The sequence below is a fragment of the Lycium ferocissimum genome, chromosome 3, assembly GCF_029784015.1.
Source record: "Lycium ferocissimum isolate CSIRO_LF1 chromosome 3, AGI_CSIRO_Lferr_CH_V1, whole genome shotgun sequence".
In the NCBI taxonomy this organism is placed as follows: domain Eukaryota; kingdom Viridiplantae; phylum Streptophyta; class Magnoliopsida; order Solanales; family Solanaceae; genus Lycium; species Lycium ferocissimum.
In genome coordinates, this window is record NC_081344.1 from 29,321,646 (window position 1) to 29,348,634 (window position 26,989).

Consider the following 26,989-nt stretch of genomic DNA (forward strand, 5'->3'; position numbering starts at 1 on the left):
TTTCAAAATTTGAGTCATGAAAAAATCGAAAGATGAGCATTACTTTGAAAAAAAAAATTAAAACATTCTCCGCCAAATAAAACTTACTTAAGAATTCATTGGAAATTATATTTAATTGAAGAACTACTACTTTATTATCAAGAAATTCAAACTTCAAATAATGATAAGAGGGGCCAATGCTTGGCTATTATAAGATACTTAACTGAATAATCATTTTCTTATATAATTTCTGAAGTAGAATGCAGTAAGACAGAATCTCTAAATTAATAGAAGCACCGGAAAAGAAATATTTTCAAATACAAAACAAAATTCATAATTTTTATGAGGCAATATTGCAGATTAACGAATCACTAAAAACATATGAAAGCTAGTAAGGAGACAAACATTAGGCATGTAATTAAATACTGTTAATCTTGCTGCATTTAGCAAAAATAATTCAGCATCCAATATGAGAGGCAAAACATATGAAAAATAGCATATACATTTATAAGTTCGATTATTCGGTTTAATCGATTATTTTTCTAGAAAATCGAAAACTGAACCGAAAATCGAATTTTTGAAACTTTTAAATTGAAACTGACCAAAAAACCAAAAATTTGAAACTAAAAAAATCAAAAACTTCAGTTTGATTATTTCGGTTTTAACCGAATAATGCCCACTAACTAATTCTTATGTACTGGTACCACCTACATCTCAAAGAAGGCTCTAGTGGCCAGGGACAAGGTATGCCTATCCAAATCAGTTGTGGATAGGATATTACTGATATACTTGTTTGGAATATATTCTAAAACACTATTGAAACCCGTGTAAAAAAAAAGGATAAACCACCGAGACAATAAATGCATATATATATATATATATATATATATATATATATAAGAGCAGTATAGGAAGTGAACATAAAACAAGCATAATTAATTATCCAAAAAATACTAAATGTAAAGAAGTAATTGAATGGCACTAGGTTATCTAATGAGGATTTAGTGAACATCAGCCAATTCTCCATAAAGAAGATCTATAACATGTTGGGAGGAGATTATTCTAAAGCAACCCAAAGAAAATTATATGCAATAATTAAAGTAGTACAAAGTGGATCTTTATCATATACTTGACAGTTCAAGGCAAGTTACATACGAGGACATAATGAATAAATGGGGTCTGGATGTTAACTCAATTTGTCTATTATTTGAGTTGGAAGATGAAAATGTTCAATACTTGTTCTTCAAATGCTAATTTCAACTATGACAGAAGATACTCCAATAATAAGAAATAAATAGAGAGTTGCAATCAGTTGGACAAAGGAGCTAGAATGGTTTAAAGTCACATGCTTATGGAGAAGTGCTCTAGCTGAAATACGCAAGATGTCATTGATGGGATCTTTATACTACTTATGGCAAGAGAGGAATCAATAGATTTTTCTGAACAAGAAGAGGTTAGAGGTTGCTACACATATTAAAGGTGATAATTCAAAATATATATTGTAAAGGGAGTTGGAAGCCAAAGTAAGCCAAACAATTGCAGAAGCTGGATTTATACCCTTAGAGCATACGTAGATAGTTGTAGTGAGGTGCAAAGAAGATGCTTCTTTTAGCTAGTTAATCTTTGTTGCTGCTTTGTTCCACTAAAGTTCGTATGTCAAACTTTAGGGGTTTTTGTCTCTATTTTTTCATTCCATGTTTACCCAAATTTCAGAAATTTTGAAGAATTCAAATTCTCACACTATTCAAGTTTAAACTTTGATGGGATATTTTTAAATCAACTTGACATTTCGCTCATTACTACTTCCTTTGTTTAATATAAATATCTTAATCGGCTAGATACAAATTTAATTTTAAAAATAAAGGAGACTTTTATGATCTCTAATTAAAGATTGTAATGTTTTTCTTTTCCGAATCTTGACCTTAAACATTATTTAGAATGTTAAAATTAGAAAGTTATTAAATATGAAAAACAACTGTTCTTTTTTAAACAAACTAACTAAACATAAATTAAAATTTTAAATTGAACCGAAGGAAGATATAATACATAACTAAAGTTGATATTTTAATTATAAGCCAATATATACATAGACACTTAAACTTGACCTCTATTGTCAATTGAACACTCCAACTTATAATATCATCTAAACACCGCAACTTGTCTCCATTGTGTCAGTTGAACACTCCAACTTATAAAATGATCATCTAGACACTTTCAAAATTTATGTTGCCCGTCAGTGTTGAATGTCCACAAGACACAATGAGAAGAGTTGAGGTATCTAAACATGCATTCTCAAAGTTAGAATATTTAATTATCCCTTAAAATCAAATTAAAGTGTCTATTTATGTATTATTCCTTCTAATTATTATATTAAGCAGTATCACATGAATTATAGACGTATGAGGGGGAAAAAAGGCGGAGAAAGAAGTGTCAGTCATCCTTTTGTCAATACATTCAAACCAAATGTATTTTTTTTCCTACTTTCTCTCTCTACATATAGTCTTACACTATTCCTTTTGAATTCAACTTTGTATAGTTCCCAAGCAAAGGAAAAAAAAAACCACTATAACAAAAAAGAACCCTAAAAACTCAGATCACAAAAATCAAATCGGAAAAGCATTATTGATGGGGCAGCAGAAGGCGTTGATCTACGCATTTGTGGCACGTGGAAAGGTAATATTGGCTGAACATATAGATTTTAGTGGCAATTTTAATTCAATAGCATTTCAGCGCTTACAGAAACTTCCTGCTCCAAATTCAAATTACAGGTTTACTTATAATTGTGGTGGACATACCTTCAATTACCTCATCGATAATGGCTTCAGTAAGTCTTTTGACATTCTTATTGTATGAGTTTTGTTTTAGTTGGATCGAACAAAGCCTTTGCTAGTTGTGTTGAGATTTATGTCATGGGGATATACCATTTTTACTTGTCCTAGTTTCTAAAACTAAGAGATAATTACCATTTCATACCTATTTTACCCTTTTTATTCACTGTTGGGTTGGAAACTTCAAGGAATTGTTAGTGGTTGTACAACTTTTAGGGGTCGTTTTGTAACGACCCGTTTGGTCGTTATTGCATTTTTACCATTTTTGCCCCCGTTGACCTGTCTGGAGCCTTGTCAGTACTATTTTGACCCACAGGGACCGGTGGCATAGTTCCCTAGGCATCGTTTTGGTATGACTTTTAGAAAATTTGGCCTTAAAGCATAAACTGTTTGACTCAAAATTGACTTTTGGGTAAACGTGCCTGTAATCAAGTTCTGATAGTTTCATTAGGTCCGGAGGGTGATTTATGACTTAGTGGTGTCGTTAGTTTGGTTCTCGAAGGGTTCGGGTGTGATTTGGGTCATTGGTTGAGAAACTGGTTAAGTTAGAATTGGAGTTGACCACGGTCAACATTAGGTCAAGATGATCCAGTGTCGATGTTTTGAAAGTTCCAATAAGTATGTTGATTTTGGACATGTCCATAAAGTTTAGTTAGATTCCGACGAGTTTTGGATAAGTTTGGGTTGTATGGTGATTGTTTTCGATTTCGACGTCGATTTGACCATAAAGGGTACCATATTGAGCAAACTAACTTTGATTCGTGTTTCAATTGAACCATTATGTCCGTATCGTAATTTCGAAACCATAGCAACTGAAATCATCTAGTTTCGACATCGTATGAGGAATTATGGTCATTTTACTAAGAATTTGGTTGACAAATTTTTTAGATTAATTACGAAATTACCACTGAATTCATATTTAAAAATCTGCATTCTTCTAAATATTGAAACCACAATATCCCATTCATTATAAGGTCAAATGGAGTGATTCAAAAGCCTAACTTGAGTGAAATTTCACAACAAATCCATTGGAGGCATCAAAAGCGAGTTTTGGGATCGTTTGGCACCAGAAACGAGGCAAAACAGCTGGGCAATTTTGCAATTAATGTTGCTTGGGGTTTCTCTCATCTTGAAAGCTTGGGTTTGGGAGAATTCGAGGATGTTCTTCAAGATCCTTCCATGGGGTAAGGTCTAAACCGTAATCTAAGTAATTCCCTTTGATTCATTCCCTTGGTTTAAGCTTTAATTCATGATTTTTAAAGTAGAAAATTGGGGTTTTTCATGAAAGAGGGTTTAATGGGTATTTTTTGAGACGTTCATAAAATAGATTAGACTTCCTAAGTTGCTTTAAATGATGAAATTGACTGGGTTTATGCTAGACTATGTTGTACCTAAGGTTGTTAATCATATAACTTTCATTATTAGTGATGAATTCTTGAATTTAAGAGTTAGAGTTTATATCCAAAAATTGGGGGTTTTTCTTGTATTTCAAAATTGGATGAGTCCTAGAGTTAATTTAGCAATTAGTTGATGGGTTTTGATCACCTAGTGTTTAATTGGATAATTTACCCCCGAATTTCCTGTTTTGCCCCTGTGGGTCCCGTTTTCCCAAATTCTAGGGTTGGTTTTTTACCCAATTAGAATGATAGCAATATAGGTATCGATCTTCATGATTTCTAACCTAGATTCCTAATTTCATCATTCTAGTTCATAAAACTCATTCCATAGGTTGGGGATTTGGGCCTTGAATGGAAGTTGGGTTTGTTTGGTGTTCTTCTTGATTCTAATTCTATGATTCTAATATGCTTAGACTTTCTTGATCTCGAGGATCAAAGGAATGGAAAGGCTAAGGAGTGATTGTTGGTGATATTGTTGTTCGGCCTACCAAGTAGGTTACGATTTACCCTATGGTGAGACTTCGTTTAGTGAAGCATATATTTAGACGATATTGTCGGAGAAAGCATGTAAATCTTCAGGTATGAAGTTGGATTGGATATTGTCTTAGTTTGGGCCCTGTTGTGTGATTGGGGTTAGCCACCCGATTGTGTTGTGCCTTATCTTGTTCAATTGTTGTGGGCTTGATGCCGCGTGGAGATAATAGATATTGGAGACTATTGATATATCTTGTTCATGATATTGTGTTATTTTACTTGTTGATGTTTGATATGAGGATAATGTTATATATGGCTTGTGTAGCCTTTTCATGATATTGTTGGCATACCACGAGGATAGTGCTTGATACTTGTGATATTGATCCGATTATTGATAGTCGATTCATACATTGCACGCATTTTCATCCTTCATGATATACTGTTGACACACTGATGATACTTAAGGAAACACTTTGACGAGCTGGGCTCAGTTGGATGAGAGTGACGTGAGGACCGATATCCGATTGCTGTCCCGGAATAGAGGTTGTGCATAGCGATTGCCGAGGTTTTCAACGAAATCATGAGGTAACAGTTGTCGAGGTTTGCGCCGGAGCCGTGAGGTACATGGACTTCACGGATCCCCCATGGCTCGTGCTATCGAGACGTCAATATTTTCATTCGAGTACATGTATGTACACGATTGCATTGCATCTACATTTCATACATCATGGCATTGCATTGTACTTTGGCCTATGTTGTGATATTCTTGTAATGTACTGATGATATACGGATTCAGACTGAGTAATTGGAGACTTGGCATAATTAGGTTTAGATGATAAACATAGGCGATGGCGTGTATTTGGATTTGGCTTGTGTTTGACTTATACCTTAATTGATTACTAATTTATCTTACTTTATTGACTTGATATATGATAGCTAAACTGTTATATCCCGCATTTCGTACATTGGGATATTCCGAGTTAATTGCGAAAAGTTAGGGACAAGACTATTTTTCGATTTTGTTTTAAGACATAAGTTGCTTGTGATTTGGTTGGCATTGAATATTAAGGAAATTTTGGGGTCAAAAATGAATTAATGAAAGTTGTAAATTCATGAACAAAAGGGGCCATGTGGCCACACGTGGCGTGGGCCAAGGGCCACGGGTGTTGATATAAGAGCATAAAAGATGACTAATTAGTCATCTTTTCCATTTCCCATACTTAGAAAAATCAAGAAGTTTGGAGAACAAAAGCTTGAGACCATTCGCCCATGGAGAGAAAAATTGAAGAAATAAAAATAGCCATCAAAAAATTATTTTCTTCTAGCAAACCCACTAATCAAGAGTCCTTGTTAACGTGGAGTGGTTGTTGAAGCAAGCAAATCGTTCGTTGTTGCAATTTACCAACTTTGGCCGAGGTGAGTCAAGTGGAAGAAGATGAGGTTTAATCTTCTTTACATGTTTTATAGGTGGTTGTGCATGTTGTGATATGTAGAAATGAATGAAGTTCATGAAAATATAATGTTGTGTGTGTGGCCGTGTATGTGTGGTATAGTGTAGAAGTGAAGAACTAACTTCATTTAGTATATTTTGGATGTCGTGTTGTGGATTCTATGATGATAATGGAAATTTAATGGCTCGATTGAGGTTATAATCGTTTATGGCTTGTTATAGAAGCTTATGGAATCTTAAGATGGTTTCTTGTATTTGAAAGATATCGTAACGTGTGGATTTTGGGTATGGTTTATGAAAATGGAAGAAAATGGGTGTGTTGTTGTTGTTCTTGTGGAACTTGGAGGGTTTCGGGTAGTGTTGTAGGTTGGTTGGGTTGTTTGAACATTGTGCGGGTTGATTGAAATATCCTTGAATCTTGTTTGAATGGCTTTGGATTAATAATTGAACGTGTGAGCATTGGGGTTAGTTTGATTATGTATTGGTTTGTATGTATGCAGTTGAACTGAACATAATTGGAATGTTGTCGAAATATGTGGAGAAGAGTATTTAATGTTAGAATGTGTTTTGAATTGATTATTGATGTTGTGAACATGGTTGTTGGTATTGTTGTTGAAGAATTGGCCGAGTTGAATTCTGGGGGTTATTGAATTTACCGGGGAAATACTGCCCAAATTTCTGTAGAATTAAGTGTTAGTTTGGAATCGAATTCCTAAATGCCTATAGCTAATGTTTGGTATTAACGATATTGTTGTAGACCTTGGGGAGTCCGAGACATAGGTTTGGATTAGCTTTGAGAGCGGACGAGGTATGTAAAGCTATCCTTCTTTTCTTTTGGCATATCCTAGACGCAGGTAAGTTATGATATGTTATGAGCTTTGGGGGTAATTCTATTCGTAAAATCCGAGCATGGTTACGATTCCTATTCATCTCATGATATTGGTATTCTTAATATAGTAGAAATATGGTCCTTATGTCTTTGATATGATTGGATTCAAAATGTTGTATAAACGGTTTTGTTCCTAAAGGATCCTATGTCTAAAAATGTCCGTAACTTTCATAGACAGAACCGGATTGCTTTGATATGCTCGTAAATGATTCCATAACGTATAATGACTTTAATTTTCATAGGCGGGCTCGGATTGGTTTGATGCTGTCCGCGGTGGCCCCGAGACTTTTCTATGTTTGGTCCTAACGACCTATTTTTGAAAGAACTTAATGTGGCTATCACCCCCGACCCCGAGGGTTGAGTACCTATTTATCCGTCGAGTACGGACCGATGATTTATATGTATATGTATACGGGGAATACGGGGAAAAAGGGACATATGTTGCGCTATAGATGCGTAACCACCGATCGATTGGTATCGAGCGGCGGTGGGGCAAACCCGATAATTGGGGCAAGCCCGGTGGTGGGGCAAACCCCGTGGTAGGCAAACCCTCGGCAGGCACGCTCGGTCCCATAGTGGGGGGGTGAGTGTGCTCAGGCGAATCCCACATTGGTTTAGGCGAATCCCACGTCGGTTAATGTCCTCATATGATATGTTATGATGTTATGATGTGTTACGGAGACGTACGAGTTATGAAAACCATATATTTGATTTTTATGCATATGATTTTGATACGTAACTATGATTTCTAGAGTTCTATACGATATGTTCCGAGTGACATTCGGAAGAAACTTGATTTGGCTATTGCCTGGTTGTAAGTGATAGTTCGTTTTGATTATTCTATCGAGTCTTTGTGAATGCTTTAAATTGCATATAGTTTCTCACGATTCTGCTCGTACATTCTGTTATTACCTCTTTCACCGAGTCCCGGGCCGGTATGTTATCGTGCGCACTATGCTTTATTCCGAAGTATGATGTGTTACGAAGTATGATGTGATACGAAGTATGATGTGTTCAGAGGTATACGATATTCCGAAGTATGATGTGTTGTGGCGCCAAAGATGGAGTGGCGACCACGTTCTGTCCGCCGGGTCCCATTACGGACCGTATGTGATATATGATATGATAATATGATGACATGATGATATGATGATTTTATTCACCCGAGTCCCTCATCAGAGGGCGGGGTACGTATATATATATATATATGATACGATGGCTAGGCATGATGACTATATGAACGCATTTATCGAGTCCCTCACTCGAGGGCCGGGACACGTTATATATGCATATGTACGAGGTGATTATTTGCTTATGTCACTCAGTCCCATTATGGGCCGGACATGATACCTGACATTGATATGCATGATTTGTATTTCAGGAGTAAGCAATTTGGCATTCTGATTATTATATTTGCCTTCTGTATTTCTTATGTACGATTTGTATTTCAGATGCAAGCCCTTTGGTATTCTGGTTATTATGCTCACTTTCGGTACTCCTTATTTCGGTTATGACATCGTTTCGTATTTCACGCTTTGCATACTCGCACATATTTCGTACCGACCCCCTTTCTTCGGGGCCGCGTTTGGCGCGGAGGTACGTGTGCATACGTTCTGGTGATCCGTCAGCCTAGGACATCCATTCCGCTATTTTGAGTGCTCCTTTGATCCGGAGCCTACATTTTTGGTACAGACATTTTCGTTACTTGTGTATATATGTTTGTTCGTAGGCACGGCAGGCCCCGTCCCGTCATATGGTTCGTTATGACTCTTGCAGGTCCGTAGACATACGCGTGCGGGTTGTGGGTAAGCATTGTACGATTACGTCCGTGTGGTTTATGTTCCGAGCGTCCCCTATACGCGCGCGACCCCGCACCGCTTGCGTCGTTATGCGTATATATGTATAAGTGACAGCTTGGGGGCGGCGTTTTACTTTTCCGTATATATAAGCTTTTGTTATGCTTGCTGTGGATCGACTATGGAGGCGACGTCTTACCTTCGCATACGCTTATATTAGTAGTGTGATGATTATGATTAACGGGTGTGTACGAGTGCCCAGCTCGGGCACTAGTCACGACCTACGGGGTTGGATCGTGACAGAAGTGGTATCAGAGCGGTTCGCCCTCGGATTGTCTACAGACCGTGTCCGGCAGAGTCTTGTTTATGGGTGTGAAGCCGCCCACACTTATAAACAAGAGGTCGCCGGGCATTTAGGAATCAAAGGACCTTTCTTCTATGTTGGGATCGTGCGATAGAGCCGAGTCAGGGAAGATCACCGACACCTTCTCCCCGCAGTTGGTGCAGTTGAAAGGAGACGAAGAGACCGGTGCTCGTATAGCGGGGTCAAGAAGGCCCTGTAGAGGGTATCTTCGTGACCTCGGGGCTCCAAGGCCCGGCGGAGGAGCCCCACTATTCTATCGAGGCCCGATCCCGGAGGATCCGCGACGATTCCTCGGAGTCCTTGACTCCCGGCCGAGGAGAGACACCCGGAGGGACGCCTACGACACGGATCCGTACGATTCGGCGAGGGCACCGGGGAGGAGCTTCCCCGGATCGTGCCGGTTGCTCATGGTGGAGCACATGTTAGACCCGACCTCTCCATTGAGCGTGCTGATTATTCCGACCCCTATCCCGGCCGTCGGTGAACCGCAGAGTTGTCGGGCTATATCCCTCGCATCCGTACGAGGGAGATGCACGATGAGTACACTTCACCCTATAGCCCACCGGATCGGCCGGAGACCGATCGTCTGCGAGGGTATACGAGTCCTTATAGGAGTTTGTTTGTGTATGTGTATTTGCCGTACGATTGTTACTTAATAGCGGTAAGCGAGAAATTTGGGGCCAATAATCAAGTATTCATAAGTCATGGTGATTAAGGTGTGTTCTGTATAGTGGATCCGGAAGTCGAGGACGGAAGGTAGTCGTATCAAGTAGGCGAATAGTGAATACGGAGGATTGAAAAATGGTAAAGTAGTAATTGTGTCATGAGAGCGTTTTGTAATGTTAAAGACACAACTTACTCCCGAGGTTGTGTCTTTGAGGGTAAATACGGTGAGGTGAACAACACGGACGAGCGTTAAAGCGTCGTATTTCATCAGAGTTCTAAAGTTAAGCGTGCTGAAGCGAGAGAAATTTTGAGATGGGTGACCCCTTGGGAAGTATATTAAAAGTCCTATAAATTCGGATAGAAGAGACGAGTGAGAAGCTAGAGTAACCTAAGGGTAATTAGCATATACAGAGTGGGCCTTATTACATGGTTTGTAAGGTAAAGGGTCGCGTACTAAAGACGCGCTTTTGTTAAGGTATTGTAGCGAATAATAACGAGGAGGAGATGACTTGGAAAGCCGAAGAGGAAATGAAGAAGAAATATGATTGGTAAATAAGACTGCATGTTATGGCAATAAAGGAGACCCCCCCCCCTCCCCCGAGATTCGTATAACACCTTATGAGGCTAGTTGAACATTCGAGGACGAATGTTCTAAAGGGGGGAAGGATGTTATATCCGCATTTCGTACATTGGGATATTCCGAGTTAATTGCGGAAAGTTAGGGACAAGACTATTTTTCGATTTTGTTTTAAGACATAAGTTGCTCGTGATTTGGTCGGCATGGAATATTAAGGAAATTTTGGGGTCAAAAATGAATTAATGAAAGTTGTAAATTCATGAACAAAGAGGCACGTGGCCAGGCCACGTGTGGTGTGGACGGGGGGGATGTTCAATATAAGAGTATAAAAGATGACTAATTAGTCATCTTTTCCATTTCCCATACTTAGAAAAATCAAGAAGTTTGGAGAACAAAAGCTTGAGACCATTCGGCCATGGAGAGAAAAAATTGAAGACCAAAAATAGCCATCAAAAAATTATTTTCTTCTAGCAAACCCACTAATCAAGGTCCTTGTTAACGTGGAGTGGTTGAAGCAAGCAAATCGTTCGTTGTTGCAATTTACCAACTTTGGCCGAGGGTGAAGTCAAGTGGAAGAAGGTGAGGTTTAATCTTCTTTACATGTTTTATAGGTGGTTCGTGCATGTTGTGATATGTAGAAATGAATGAAGTTCATGAAAATATGATGTTGTGTGTGCCGTGTATGTGTGGTATAGTGTAGAAGTGAAGAACTAACTTCATTTAGCATATTTTGGTTGTCGTGTTTGTGGATTCTATGATGATAATGGAAATTTAATGGCTCAATTGAGGTTATAATCGTTTATGGCTTGTTATAGAAGCTTATGGAATCTTAAGATGGTTTCTTGTATTTGCGGGAAAGATATCGTAACGTGTGGATTTTGGGTATGGTTTATGAAAATGGAAGAAAAAGGGTGTGTTGTTGTTGTTCTTGTGGAACTTGGAGGGTTTCGGGTAGTGTTGTAGGTTGGTTGGGTTGTTTGAACATTGTGCGGGTTGATTGAAATATCCTTGAATCTTGTTTGAATGGCTTTGGATTAATAATTGAACGTGTGAGCATTGGGGTTAGTTTGATTATGTATTGGTTTGTATGTATGCAGTTGAACTGAACATAATTGGAATGTTGTCGAAATATGTGGAGAAGAGTATTTAATGTTAGAATGTGTTTTTAATTGATTATTGATGTTGTGAACATGGTTGTTGGTATTGTTGTTGAAGAATTGGCCGAGTTGAATTCGGGGGTTATTAGAATTTAGGGAAATCGCCCAAATCAGAGAATTAAGTGTTAGTTTGGAAAGCGAAATTCCTAAATGCCTATAGCTAATGTTTGGTATTAACGATATTGTTGTAGACCTTGGGGAGTCCGAGACATAGGTTTGGATTAGCTTTGAGAGCGGACGAGGTATGTAAAGCTATCCTTCTTTTCTTTTGGCATGTCCTAGATGCAGGTAAGTTATGATATGTTATGAGCTTTGGGGTAATTATTCGTAAAATCCGAGCATGGTTACGATTCCTATTCATCTCATGATATTGGTATTCTTAATATAGTAGAAATATGGTCCTTATGTCTTTGATATGATTGGATTCAAAATGTTGTATAAACGGTTTTGTTCCTAAAGGATCCTATGTCTAAAAATGTCGTAACTTTCATAGTACGAGGAATCGGATTGCTTTGATATGCTCGTAAATGATTCCATAACGTATAATGACTTTAATTTTCATAGGCGGGCTCGGGTGGTTTGATGCGCGTCCGTGGCCCCCGAGACTTTTCTATGTTTGGTCTAACGACCTATTTTTTGAAAGAACTTAATGTGGCTATCACCCGACCCCCGAGGGTCGAGTACCTATTTATTTGTCGAGTCCGGATCGATGATTTATATGTATATGTATACGGGGAATATGGGGAAAAAGGGGACATATGTTGCGCTATAGACGCGTAACCACCGATCGGATTTAGTATCGGAAGGAATCGTGCGGTGCGGGCAAACCCAATGCGCGGGCAAACCCGGTGGTGGGGCAAACCCAATGGGGGCAAACCTCGAGGTGCACGCCGAGTCCCGAAGTGGGGGTGAGTGTGGTCGCCAGCGAATCCACGTTGGTTTGGCGAATCCCACATCGGATAATGTCACCTCATATGATATGTTATGATTATGATGTGTTACGGAGACGTACGCAGTTATGAAAACCATATATTTCAGATTTTTATGCATATGATTTTGATACGTAACTATGATTTTTAGAGTTCTATCTGATATGTTCCCGAGTGACATTCGGAAGAAACTTGATTTGGCTATTGCCTGGTTGTAAGTGATAGTTCGTTTTGATTATTCTATCGAGTCTTTGTGAATGCTTTAAATTGCATATAGTTTCTCACGATTCTGCTCGTACATTCTGTAATTACCTCTTTCACCGAGTCCCGGGCCGGTATGTTATCGTGCGCACTATGCTTTATTCCGAAGTATGATGTGTTACGAATTATGATGTGATACGAAGTATAATGTGATACTGAGTATGATGTGTTCAGAGGTATACGATATTAAAGCATGATGTGTTGTGGCGCAAAAGATGGAGTGGCGACCACGTTCGTCCGCCGGTCCCATTACGGACCGTATGTGATATATGATATGATAATATGACGACATGATGATATGATGATTCTATTCGACCGAGTCCCTCACTGTGAGGGTACGGTATATGATGATACGATGGCTAGGCAGGACTATATGAACGCATTTACCGAGTCCCTCACTCGGTCGGGACACGTTATATATGCATACGTACGAGATGATTATTTGCTTATGTCACTCGGTCCCCATTGTAAATTGACATGATACCGACATTGATACGCATGATTTGTATTTCGGGAGAGTAAGCAATTTGGCATTCGATTATTATATTTGCCTCTCGTATTTCTTATGTACGATTTGTATTTCGATGCTGAAATACATTCGGTTATTATGCTAACTTTCGGTACTCCTTATTTCGGTTATGACCCCGTTTTCTATATTTCATGCTTTGTATACTCGGTACATATTTCATACTGACCCCCTTTCTTCGGGGGCTGCGTTTCATGCCGCGTAGGTATAGGTATACGTTCTGGTGATCCGTCAGCCTAGGACATTGGAGTGCTCCCTGATCCGAGAACTGCGTTTTGGTACGGAACATTTTAGTTACTTGTATATATGTTTGTTCATGCATTCTGGCGAGGCCACAATCACGTCATATGATTACGCTATGATTCTTGAGGTCTGTAACATATGCGTGTGGGTTGTGGGTAAGTATTTATTTAATCAAATTGTGGTTTTATATTAATAGTCTGCACATCTTATACAACTACGCTTATGCGGGTGTGTATATATGTATACGTGACAGCTTGAGGCTGGACGTTTTACTTTTTCGTATATATAAGCTTTTGTTATGCTCTTTGTGGATCGACTATGGGCCCGACGTCTTACCCTTCGCATGCAACATGTTAGTAGTGTGATGATTATGATTAACGGGTGTGTACGAGTGCCCGGCTCGGGCCTTAGTCACGACTACGGGGTTGGGTCATGATAGAAGTGGTATCAGAGCGGTTCGTCTCGGATTGTCTATGAACCGTGTCCGTAACAGTCTTGTTTATGGGTGTGAAGCGACGCACTTATAAACAAGAGGTCGGCGTTAAGAATCAGACCTTTCTTCTATTGATCGTGCGTGACCCGAGTCGGGAAGATCACCCGATCCCTTCTCCAGGTGGGTGGGTTGCGGAGAGAAGAGACCGCCGAATACGGGGGTGCGAAAGGCCTGAGTTCTTCGGGACCTCGGCTCCGGGGCCCGGAAGGAGCCCTTTTCTATCGAGCCCGTCCCCGAGGATCCCGCGCCGATTCCTCCAGTCCTTGACCCCCCGAGGACCACCGAGGAAAAGAACGACACGGTTCGTCGAGTATTCGCGGGGCCCGAGGGAGGGCTTCCCGAATCGTGCCGTTGCCCCCTGGTGGAGCACTATGTTGACCGACCCTCCCGGAGCGTTACGATTATTCCGACCCCTATCCCGGCTGTCGGTGGAACCGGGAGTTGCCGAGCTGTATATCCCTGAGATCCCGGATACGAGGGAGATGACGATGTGAGTACACTTCACCCTATAGCCCACCAGATCGGTACGGAGACCAGATCGTCTACAGTATACGAGTCCTTATGGAGTTTGTTTCGTGTATGTGTATTTTGTATGATTGTTACTTAATAGCGGTAGCGTAAATTTAAGGGCCGATAATCAAGTATTCATAAGTCATGGCGATTAAGGTGTGTTCACCACTATAAACTGGATACGGAAGTCGAGGACGGAAGGGTAGTCGTATCCGTAGGCGAATAGTGAATACGGAGGATTGAAAAGGGTAAAGTAGTAATTGTGTCCGTCCGAGAGCGTTTTGAAATACCGGTTAAGACTTACTCGTGAGTTGTGTCTTTGAGTGGTCATACGGTAAGGTGAACACTATCAGATGAGCATTAAAGCGTCGTATTTCATCAGAGTTCTAAAGTTAAGCGTGCTGAAGCGAGAGAAATTTTGAGATGGGTGACCCCTTGGGAAGTATATTAAAAGTCCTATAAATTCGGATATAAGAGATGAGTGAGAAGCTAGAGTAACCTAAGGAAAATTAGCATATACAGAGTGGGCCTTATTACATGGTTTGTAAGGTAAGAAGGTTGCGTACTAAAGACGCGGCTTTTGTTAAGGTATTGTAGCGGAATAATAACAGGAGGAGATGACTTGGAAAGCCGAAGAGGAAATGAAGAAGAAATATGATTGGTAGATAAGACTGCATGTTATGGCAATAAAGGAGACCCCCCCCCTCCCCCGAGATCCGTAGAATTAATCTTTTGAGGCTAGTGAACATTCGAGGACGAATGTTCTAAAGGGGGAAGGATGTTATATCCCGCATTTCGTACATTGGGATATTCGAGTTAATTGCGGAAAGTTAGGGACAAGACTATTTTTCGATTTTGTTTTAAGACATAAGTTGCTCGTGATTTGGTTGGCATGGAATATTAAGGAAATTTTGGGGTCAAAAAATGAATTAATGAAAGTTGTAAATTCATGAACAAAAAAGAGGCCATGTGGCGGCCACATGTGGTGTGGGCGAAGGGCACACATGGATGTTCAATATAAGAGCATAAAAGATGACTAATTCACTACATATTTTCCATTTCCCATACTTAGAAAAATCAAGAAGTTTGGAGAACAAAAGCTTGAGACCATTCGGCCATGGAGAGAAAAAATTGAAGACCAAAAATAGCCATCAAAAAATTATTTTCTTCTAGCAAACCCACTAATTGAAGAGTCCTTGTTAACGTGGAGTGGTTGTTGAAGCAAGCAAATCGTTCGTTGTTGCAATTTACCAACTTTGGCCGAGGGTGAAGTCAAGTGGAAGAAGATGAGGTTTAATCTTCTTTACATGTTTTATGTGGTTGTGCATGTTGTGATATGTAGAAATGAATGAAGTTCATGAAAATATGATGTTGTGTGTATGGCCGTGTATGTGTGGTATAGTGTAGAAGTGAAGAACTAACTTCATTTAGTGTATTTTGGTTGTTGTGTTGTGGATTCTATGATGATAATGGAAATTTAATGGCTCAATTGAGGTTATAATCGTTTATGGCTTGTTATAGAAGCTTATGGAATCTTAAGATGGTTTCTTGTATTTGCGGGAAAGATATCGTAACGTGTGGATTTTGGGTATGGTTTACGAAAATGGAAGAAAAAGGGTGTGTTGTTGTTGTTCTTGTGGAACTTGGAGGGTTTCGGGTAGTGTTGTAGGTTGGTTGGGTTGTTTGAACATTGTGCGGGTTGATTGAAATATCCTTGAATCTTGTTTGAATGGCTTTGGATTAATAATTGAACGTGTGAGCATTGGGGTTAGTTTGATTATGTATTGGTTCGTATGTATACGCTGAACTCGAACATAATTGGAATGTTGTCGAAATATGTGGAGAAGAGTATTTAATGTTAGAATGTGTTTTTAATTGATTATTGATGTTGTGAACATGGTTGTTGGTATTGTTGTTGAAGAATTGGCTGAGTTGAATTCTCGGGGTTATTGAATTTACAGGGGAAATGCTGCCCAAATTTCTGTAGAATTAAGTGTTAGTTTGGAATTGAATTCCTAAATGCCTATAGCTAATGTTTGGTATTAACGATATTGTTGTAGACCTTGGGGAGTCCGAGACATAGGTTTGGATTAGCTTTGAGAGCGGACGAGGCATGTAAAGCTATCCTTCTTTTCTTTTGGCATATCACAGACGCGAGGTAAGTTATGATATGTTATGAGCTTTGGGTAATTCTATTCGTAAAATCCGAGCATGGTTACGATTCCTATTCATCTCATGATATTGGTATTCTTAATATAGTAGAAATATGGTCCTTATGTCTTTGATATGATTGGATTCAAAATGTTGTATAAACGGTTTTGTTCTAAAGGATCCTATGTCTAAAAATGTCCGTAACTTTCATAGATTTAACCGGATTGCTTTGATATGCTCGTAAATGATTCCATAACGTATAATGACTTTAATTTTCTGTTGCGCGGTCTCGGATTGGTTTGATGCCTGTCCGTGGGCCCCCGAGACTTTTCTATGTTTGGTCCTAACGACCTATTTTTGAAAGAACTTAATGTGGCTATCACCCCGACCCCCGAGGGTTGAGTACCTATTTATCTGTCGAGTCCGGGATCGATGATTTATATGTATATGTATACGGGGAATATGGGGAAAAAGGGAAATATGTTGCGCTACAGACGCGTAACCACCTGATCAGTTGGTATTAGAGCCGGTGGTGGGGCAAACCCAATGGTGGGGCAAGCCCAGTGGTGGGGCAAACCCAATGGTAGGGCAAACCTCAGCAGGCACGCTCAGTCCCATAGTGGGGGGTGAGTGTAAGGCTGCCTTAGGCGAATCCCACATTGGTTTAGGCGAATCCCACATCGGTTAATGTCACCTCATATGATATGTTATGATGTTATGATGTGTTACGGAGACGTACGGAGTTATGAAAACCATATATTTCAGATTTTTATGCATATGATTTTGATACGTAACTATGATTTCTAGAGTTCTATCTGATATGTTCCCGAGTGACATTCGGAAGAAACATGATTTGGCTATTGCCTGGTTGTAAGTGATAGTTCGTTTTGATTATTCTATCGAGTCTTTGTGAATGCTTTAAATTGCGCTACATAGTTTCTCGCGATTCGCTCGTACATTCCGTTATTACCTCTTTCACCGAGTCCCGAGCTTCGGTGTGTTATCGTGCGCACTATGCTTTATTCCGAAGTATGATGTGTTACGAAGTATGATGTGGTACGAAGTATGATGTGATACGGAGTATGATGTGTTCGCAGGTATATGATATTCGTATGATGTGTTGTGGCGCCAAAGACGGAGTGGCGACCACGTTCGTCCGCCGGTCCCATTACGGACCGTATGTGATATATGATATGATAATATGATGACATGATGATATGATGATTCTATTCACCGAGTCCCTCACTAGAGGGCCGGGTATGGTATATATGTATATGATGATACGATGGCTAGGCATGATGACTATATTAACGCATTTACCGAGTGCCTCACTGGAGGGCCGGGACACGTTATATATGCATATGTACGAGGTGATTATTTGCTTATGTCACTCAGTCCCATTATGGGCCGGACACGACACCGACATTGATATGCATGATTTGTATTTCAATGGGGAGTAAGCAATTTGGCATTCCGATTATTATATATATCGTATTTCGTTATGTACGATTTGTATTTCGCATGCAAGCCCTTTGGTATTATGGTTATTATGCTCACTTTTTGTACTCCTTATTTTGGTTATGACCTCGTTTTCCGTATTTCATGCTTTGCATACTCGCACATATTTCGTACCGACCCCTTTCTTCGGGCCGCGTTTCATGCCGGCTGCACGGCATACGTTCGGTGATCCGTCGCCCTAGGACATCCATTCCGTCGTTTGGAGTGCTCCCTTGATCCCGAGCCTACATTTTGGTACGCACATTTCCGTTACTTGTATATATGTTTGTTCATGGGTATGGCGGGGCCCCGTCCCGTCATATGATACCGTTATGACTCTTAGAGGTCCGTAGACATATGCGTGTGGGTCAGGTGTAAGTAGTTACTATTGCGTCCATGTGTGGTTTGTGTTCTGAGCGTCCCCCTATACTATGGCAGCCCTACCGGCTTATGCCGTTATGTATATATGTATAAGTGACAGCTTAGGGGCGGCGTTTTACTTTTCCGTATATATAAGCTTTTGTTATGCTTGCTGTGGATCGACTATGGAGGCGACGTCTTACCTTCGTATATGTTATGTTAGTAGTGTGATGATTATGATTAACGGGTGTGTACGAGTGCCCGGCCGGCACTAGTCACGACCTACGGTTAGGGTGACATAAACTTAGCTTCGCTTATGATACCTTGGCACTTGTTGTTTGTACACCGACTACACTTGTCGTATTCTTTTATGAACGCAGTTTCGAGAAGGATATCCAACTTTTGGTGGCTAAATTGTGGTGTGAGAGTTGCGGTTGAGAGTCTTACAGGGTGAGCACGGGGACGTTCGCAGCCTTGGAGATTCTTCCTTTATTTTATGTCTTACTTGATATTCCGAGACATATTCAGACTTTTGATGTATTTTTGATATTTCCAGACTCGTAGATGTTAGTTAGTTGCTCTTGTATGATTAGACAGATTTCTGGGGTGGTTGATGTATTTCCGCACTATTCTATTTATTATTATGTCAGACTTACGTATTTCTATCTCTTCCGCTTATTTATTTATTTATTTATTTATTTATTTATTTATTTATTATTTCATGTATTTGAGATTGTCGAATAGGGCTTTGCCTTTGTGATGTAGGAAAGGTAGGTGCACATACGACTTAGCTAAATCGGGGTCGTAACAAGTTGGTATCGCAGCCCCGTGTTACTCGGTGTCTATATTACAAGAGCGTGTGCAAGACCCTTATTTAGGGGATGGATCGGTACGATAAGCTCCGTACTTATCTTTTGCGAGAGGCTATAATACATTTAAGAAACTTCAAATTCTTTCATTTTCTTGTGCGACTTTATTCAAATTGGTATCTAGTCAATTTTAATTTATATCTGAACCTTCTTATCTTGATCATCCTCGGAAGATGAAAATCCGTCCTTAAATTCTTGCGCGAATGGTTGATCTATAACATGTCACGGTAGGGTACGAGATGTGTTATTCTGATTCGGACGTGTGATCCCACCCCGGCTCGCAAAGTTCTGGCCCGAGGTTTCGATTGTGTGGAGTCGCATACTCGGTTGTTGTGCGGAGTCGCAATTAGACTCGTTTTGTCACACCCCAATTTCTGTTAGGGCGTGACGGGCACCCGACCCTTACTTAGGGCCGAGCGAACCCGCTGACTAACGTAACACTCATAACCATACTGGGCCCACAAAACATAACATACACACGTAATGAAAATTTTTCGGAAAACAAACATGCCTCTCATTTTTTTCAAACCAAATAAAGTCTGCAATCGTATGAAAACTGCAATATAAGGCATAACAGTACTTCGGCTTATATAGCCGCTTGCCAAACACATCGGTAACATAATACATACAAACACACCGGCTTACGTAGCCGCTACAAAACAGACCCGACATATCATACACTCGACACCGCCTCGCAAAGTCTCTATCATAACTTCGAACACCATACAAAGCACTCGACTCAAGCACTCCGGAGGAAATGGAGCTCGCCAATCCAACCGGAGCATCTTCTCGCTAGCATCACCGACTCATCCGTGGTACCGCGTGGCATGAAACGCAGCCCCCCGAAGAAAGCGGGGTCGCACGAAATATGTACCGAGTATGTAAAGCATAGCATACATCAAACGAGGTCATAACTAAAGTAGGAAGTACGAAGTAAAGTGAAGTCGTAATAACCCAACTATCTAAGTACTTACATCCGACACACAAATCATACATACTCATACCGAACGCATCATAATCTTGTCACATGGAATGACATTAACCGATGTGATTTACCTCATCATCGGTGATCTCATGATCGGAGAACTCATCATACATCATCACATATCAAATGCGGTCCATGGGACCCGGCGGACGAACGTGGTCGCCACCCTATCCGCGCCACAACACAAAGATAACTCCGAAGATTTCAAATCTCCGTATCCCCGAACACAACACATCATCACAACACATCATAAGCCATATCACAAAGATAACTTCATAAACGGAACCCGGCCCTATGGCGAGGTCTCGGGAACCGTAACACAGCATAACTCCAGAATATATCATAGTGCGCACGATCATATACCGGCCCGGGATCCGATGAAAGATGTAACACAGAACGCACGAGCAGATCGTAAGTAACCACACACATATCAAACACCATCACAGACTCAACCGAATGATCAAAACGAACCCTTTTTTTTTTGAAAATCCAAAATCATAGTCAAATCAAGTTTTCTCCGAATCTCGCTCGGGACATTTCAAACCGAACTTCGTAAAACCGTGGTTACGTATCAAAATCATGGGCATAAAACCCTTATTTCCAACTCGACAGATAAATAAATAATCATAGTGAAGAAAATATTAATTTTTCCGAAAAATCCATAAAGGTAGCATAGAAGGGCCGCGGGCCCCACGGCCGGGTGCCGCCCCCCCGCCGGGCCCGACTACGAGGGGTAGGGGAGAGTGATGTCTTATGAACTTACATATTATGTTTTGGGGCGTTTCGAGGTCGTATGCAAAAGTTACGGACGTTTGAAGTTTCGGAGTCGTTTAGGCATATATCTCTTTTGAAAACAAAACTCTTTTAAAACCAAATTCTTTTGAAAACGTAACTCTTTTGCAACCTTAGAAATTTAGTCATACAAAAGACGTGAGGATCGTAACTCGACTGCATTAAGGGTACGAATAATAAGAAACATGTAAAAATCGCTTACGCAACACTTCAAACTCAATCATCTCCAAGACATACGGAACATACCAAGGATGCCAACGTCAAGCAAATACGAATCACAAACCTACTCAAAATTTACGAATGGAGTTACCCAAGGCACAAATCATGTCATACCTTAATCCGTCTAAGACATGCCAAAAGAAAAGAAGGGTAAGCTTCACATACCCGGTTTGCTTCCTAGGCTAATCCAAACTCAAACCTCGGTCGCTCAAAATCTACAATAACATCGATAGGCATCTAACATTAGTCATACGCGCTAAAGAATCCAATTCCAAACCATTACTTTTTCTACCAAAAATTGGGCGACATTTCCCCTATATATTCACCAACCCCGAGATTTCAACTCGGCTAATATCAACAACAAGAACCAAACCAACAACCATCCAAACAAGATTTAAGAACATTCCGAACAATCCACAAAGTATTCAAGACAATCCCAACAATATGCCATGAAACCCGAAACCTTCCAACTTAATGAATACGACAATAATGCGCTTCTTTCTTTCAAATTCTCAACTACACCAATAATCTACACGTTAACAACTTCATTTCCATAAATACAAGAAACCATATTGAAATCACATTATCTTCTCTAATAATCTATAAACGACTCCAACTTCCATTTAAACCATTAAACCTTCATTTTCATCATAGAATTCATGACAATAACAACTAAATTACCACACAATATCAATTCATTCCTTAGCACACAAAATAACCCATTCTCGGCCAAGGCATCATCATACCTCCTTCATGATTTCCATGCATTTTTACATCACATAATCCATAACCACAACAACTAAAACACTAAGTAAAATCAATCCATTCTTTGTCATACTAAAACAGCCCATACGGCCATACCCAATACACATATTTTTTCAAGACTTCCATTCAATTCTACACACTACAACCACACACAAACATGCTACATATCATTAATTCATTATCTCCATACAACACACACAACACACGGCCACACACACACACACACTAACATCCATATATTCATGAACTCCATCCTTTACTACGTACCACAACATGCACACATCACCCATAAAACATGCAAGGAAGGATAGAACCTCACCTATTCCACTTGCTTCCTTCTCGGCTAGGCTTGGACAATAAATCATGCAAACGGACGTTTTTCTTGCTCCAACAACTAGCGTTGACAAGGACCTTTCACTTAGTAGGAAATCTTAAAGAAATAATTTTTCCAAGATCAACTTTAGGGGCAGATTTTCGGCCGACCCCTTGCTCTCCGTTTCTCTCTCTCTCTCTCTTTTCTCTCTTTTCTCTCTTCTCTAGAACAAAAATGATGAAGTGTTGTTACTTGGTCATCATCCACACTTATATATGATTTAAACACATGGCCCTATGGCCCACACACACTCACACATGGCCGGCCACCTCATGGCCATTTCAAATAATGGCCAACTTTCCATAATTCTTTTTTTTTTGGTCCCAAAATTTTCTTCCAACTTTCATTTTAATTTTTCCTTATTCCAAGTTTACCCTTAACATTTCATACCCACCAAAAATGAATATGCGACTTATGCTTTGAGACAAAATCAACAAAACCGAAAATTAAAAGTCTTGTCCATACCTCGTCGCAACCAACTTAGAATATTCCGACGTACGAAGTACGGGTGTAACATCCTTTTCCCCCTTTAGAACATTCGTCCTCGAATGTTCAACTAGTCTCACAAAACATCATAAGGATCTCAAAGTTAAACTTTTCCTTCTTACTCTTGTCTTAATCTCACTCTTACTATCGGCACGACCTTTCAAGTCGTATTACAAACACACATCTCATTCTCTTCCCATTTCTGGAAAAAATTCGGCAGAGTTTCCTCTATATTTCTTACTACCTCAAAACCTGCACGCAGGAAGTACCAAAAATGCCTCACAGGGCCAACACACATATACACATATCATATCATATCGCATCATATCACAGCCGCACAGGGCTCCCAACATCCTCAACGGTACACAAATAATAAACATACCTCGCATGCCCAATTCAAACGGCACCTGTTACACTTTCTTGGTTACTTTCCCCCTTTAGTCTTCAACTTGTATTTCAATCGTGAGTCCCATATCCTTGCCAACATACATCTCTCATACCTTTACTTACCTGCGTACTTTGTGACTTCCAACATCGTCACTCACTTCCTTCTGTCAGGGTCATTCTTCAGCTGCAATCACAAATCAGGGTAAGGAGTCCCATCTCCTATGACTTGGCTCTACGGCACGATCTCAGATATGAAAGAAGAGTAACCATCCTAAATGCCCGTAGCCTCCTGTTTATAAATGTGGCGCGCAACACACCATAAACAAGACTCTACTGGACACGACTTTGCAGACAACCCCTAGGACAGACCTGCTCTGATACCACTTTGTCACACCCCAATTTCCGTTAGGGCGTGACGGGCACCCGACCCTTACTTAGGGCCGAGCGAACCCGCTGACTAACGTAACACTCATAACCATACTGGGCCCACAAAACATAACATACACACGTAATGAAAATTTTTCAGAAAACAAACATGCCTCTTTTTTTTTTTTTCAAACCAAATAAAATCTGCAATCGTATGAAAACTGCAATATAAGGCATAACAGTACTTCGGCTTATATAGCCGCTTGCCAAACACATCGGTAACATAATACATACAAACACACCGGCTTACGTAGCCGCTTACAAACAGACCCGACATATCATACACTCGACACTGTCTGCAAAGTCTCTATCCTAACTTCGAACACCATACAAAGCACTCTGACTCGGCAGCACTCCGGAGGAAATGGAGCTCGCCAATCCAGGCGAGCATCTTACGCTAGCATCACCGACTCATCCGTGGGTACCGCGTGGCATGAAACGCGGCCCCGAAGAAAGGGGGTCAGTACGAAATATGTACTGAGCATGTAAAGCATAGCATACATCAAACGAGGTCATAACTAAAGTAGGAAGTACAGAAAGTGAAGTCGTAATAACCCAACTATCTAAGTACTTACATCCGACACACAAATCATACATACTCATACCGAACGCATCATAATCTGTCACATGGAATGACATTAACCGATGTGGGATTTACCTCATCATCGGTGATCAAACTCATCATCGGAGAACAAACTCATCATACATCATCACATATCAAATGCGGTCCATAGGACCGGCGGATTTACGTAACGTGGTCGCCACCCTATCCGGCGCCACAACACAAGATAACTCCGGTAAGATTTCAAATCTCCGTATCCCCGAACACAACATATCATCATAACACATCATAAGCCATATCACAAAGATAACTTCATAAACGGAACCCGGCCCTATGGCGAGGTCTCGGGAACCGTAACACAAGATAACTGTAATATATCATACACATCATATAGCCGGATCCGGTGAAAGATGTAAATACGTAACGCACGAGCGCATCGTAAGTAACCACACACATATCAAACACCATAAGACTCAACCGAATGATCAAAACAAACCCTTTTTTTTGAAAATCCAAAATCATAATCAAATCAAGTTTTCTCCCGAATCCCGGGACATTTCAAACCGAACTTCGTAAAACCGTGGTTACGTATCAAAATCACCGCGGGCATAAAACCCTTATTTCCAACTCGACGATAAATAAATAATCATAGTGAAGAAAATATTAATTTTTCCGAAAATCCATAAAGGTAGCATAGAAGGGCCGCGGGCCCCACGGACGGGTGCCGACCCCCGTCCGGCCCGACTACGAGGGTAGGGGAGAGTGATGTCTTATGAACTTACCTATTATGTTTTGGGGCGTTTCGAGGTCGTATGCAAAAGTTACGGACGTTTGAAGTTTCGAGTCGTTTAGGCATATATCTCTTTTGAAAACAAAACTCTTTAAAACCAAATTCTTTTGAAAACGTAACTCTTTTGCAACCTTAGAAATTTAGTCATACAAAAGACGTGAGGATCGTAACTCGACTGCATTAAAGGTACGAATAATAAGAAACATATAAAAATCGCTTACGCAACACTTCAAACTCAATCATATCCAAGACATACGGAACATACCAAGGATGCCAACGTCAAGCAAATACGAATCACAAACCTACTCAAAATTTACGAATGGAGTTACCCCAAGGCACAAATCATGTCATACCTTAATCCGTCTAAGACATGCCAAAAGAAAAGAAGGGTAAGCTTTCACATACCTGGTTTGCTTCCTAGGCTAATCCAAACTCAAACCTCGTCGCTCAAAATCTACAATAACATCGATAGGCATCTAACATTAGTCATACGCGCTAAAGAATCCAATTCCAAACCATTACTTTTTCTACCAAAAATTAGGCAAAGCATCTCCTATATATTCACCAACCCCGAGATTTCAACTCGGCTAATATCAACAACAGCAACCAAACCAACAACCATCCAAACAAGATTTAAGAACATTCCGAACAATCCACAAAGTATTCAAGACAATCCCAACAATATGCCATGAAACCCGAAACCTTCCAACTTAATGAATACGACAATAATGCGCTTCTTTCTTTCAAATTCTCAACTACACCAATAATCTACACGTTAACAACTTCATTTCCATAAATACAAGAAACCATATTGAAATCACATTATCTTCTCTAATAATCTATAAACGACTCCAACTTCCATTTAAACCATTAAACCTTCATTTTCATCATAGAATTCATGACAATAACAACTAAATTACCACACAATATCAATTCATTCCTTAGCACACAAAATAACCCATTCTCGGCCAAGGCATCATCATACCTCCTTCATGATTTCCATGCATTTTTACATCACATAATCCATAACCACAACAACTAAAACACTAAGTAAAATCAATCCATTCTTTGTCATACTAAAACAGCCCATACGGCCACACACAACATTCATGGCTCAACCTCAACATCCATATTTTCATGAAGTTTATTCATTTCCTACACCTTACAACAACACACAAACATGTAGAATACAATTAATTCTTCATGCCTACAACACCCACACACACACGGCTATACACACACATACCATAATTCCATGAACTTCATTCATCAAAGTATACCACAACACACACAACCATCTATAGAGCATGTAAAGGAAATCAAACCTCACCTTTTCCAATCAACTTCTCCTTCTCGGCTAGGCTTGGACAAGGCAACAACGGACGTTTTTCTTGCTCCAACAACCACTCCACGTCGACGAGGGCCCTTCACTTAGTAGGAAATCTTAAAGAAAAGAATTTTCCAAGATCAAATTTGAGGGCTGGTTTCGCGCCCCCCCTTGCTCTCCATGGCCGTGTGCCTTTTTTTCTCTCTCTTCAACTCTCTCTTGAAACTTCTTAAGGGTGGAAGTGATTAAGATGACTTACTTAGTCATCTTTGGCTACATATATTATTTAAACACATGGCCCCATGGCCCACACACACTCACACATGGCCGGCCACCTCATGGCCATTTCAAATAATGGCCAACTTTCCATAATTCTTTTTTTGGTCCCAAAATTTTCATAAAATGTCTAACTTTCCATATTTCACTTTTAACCCCAAATTCCTTATTCCAAGTTTACCCTT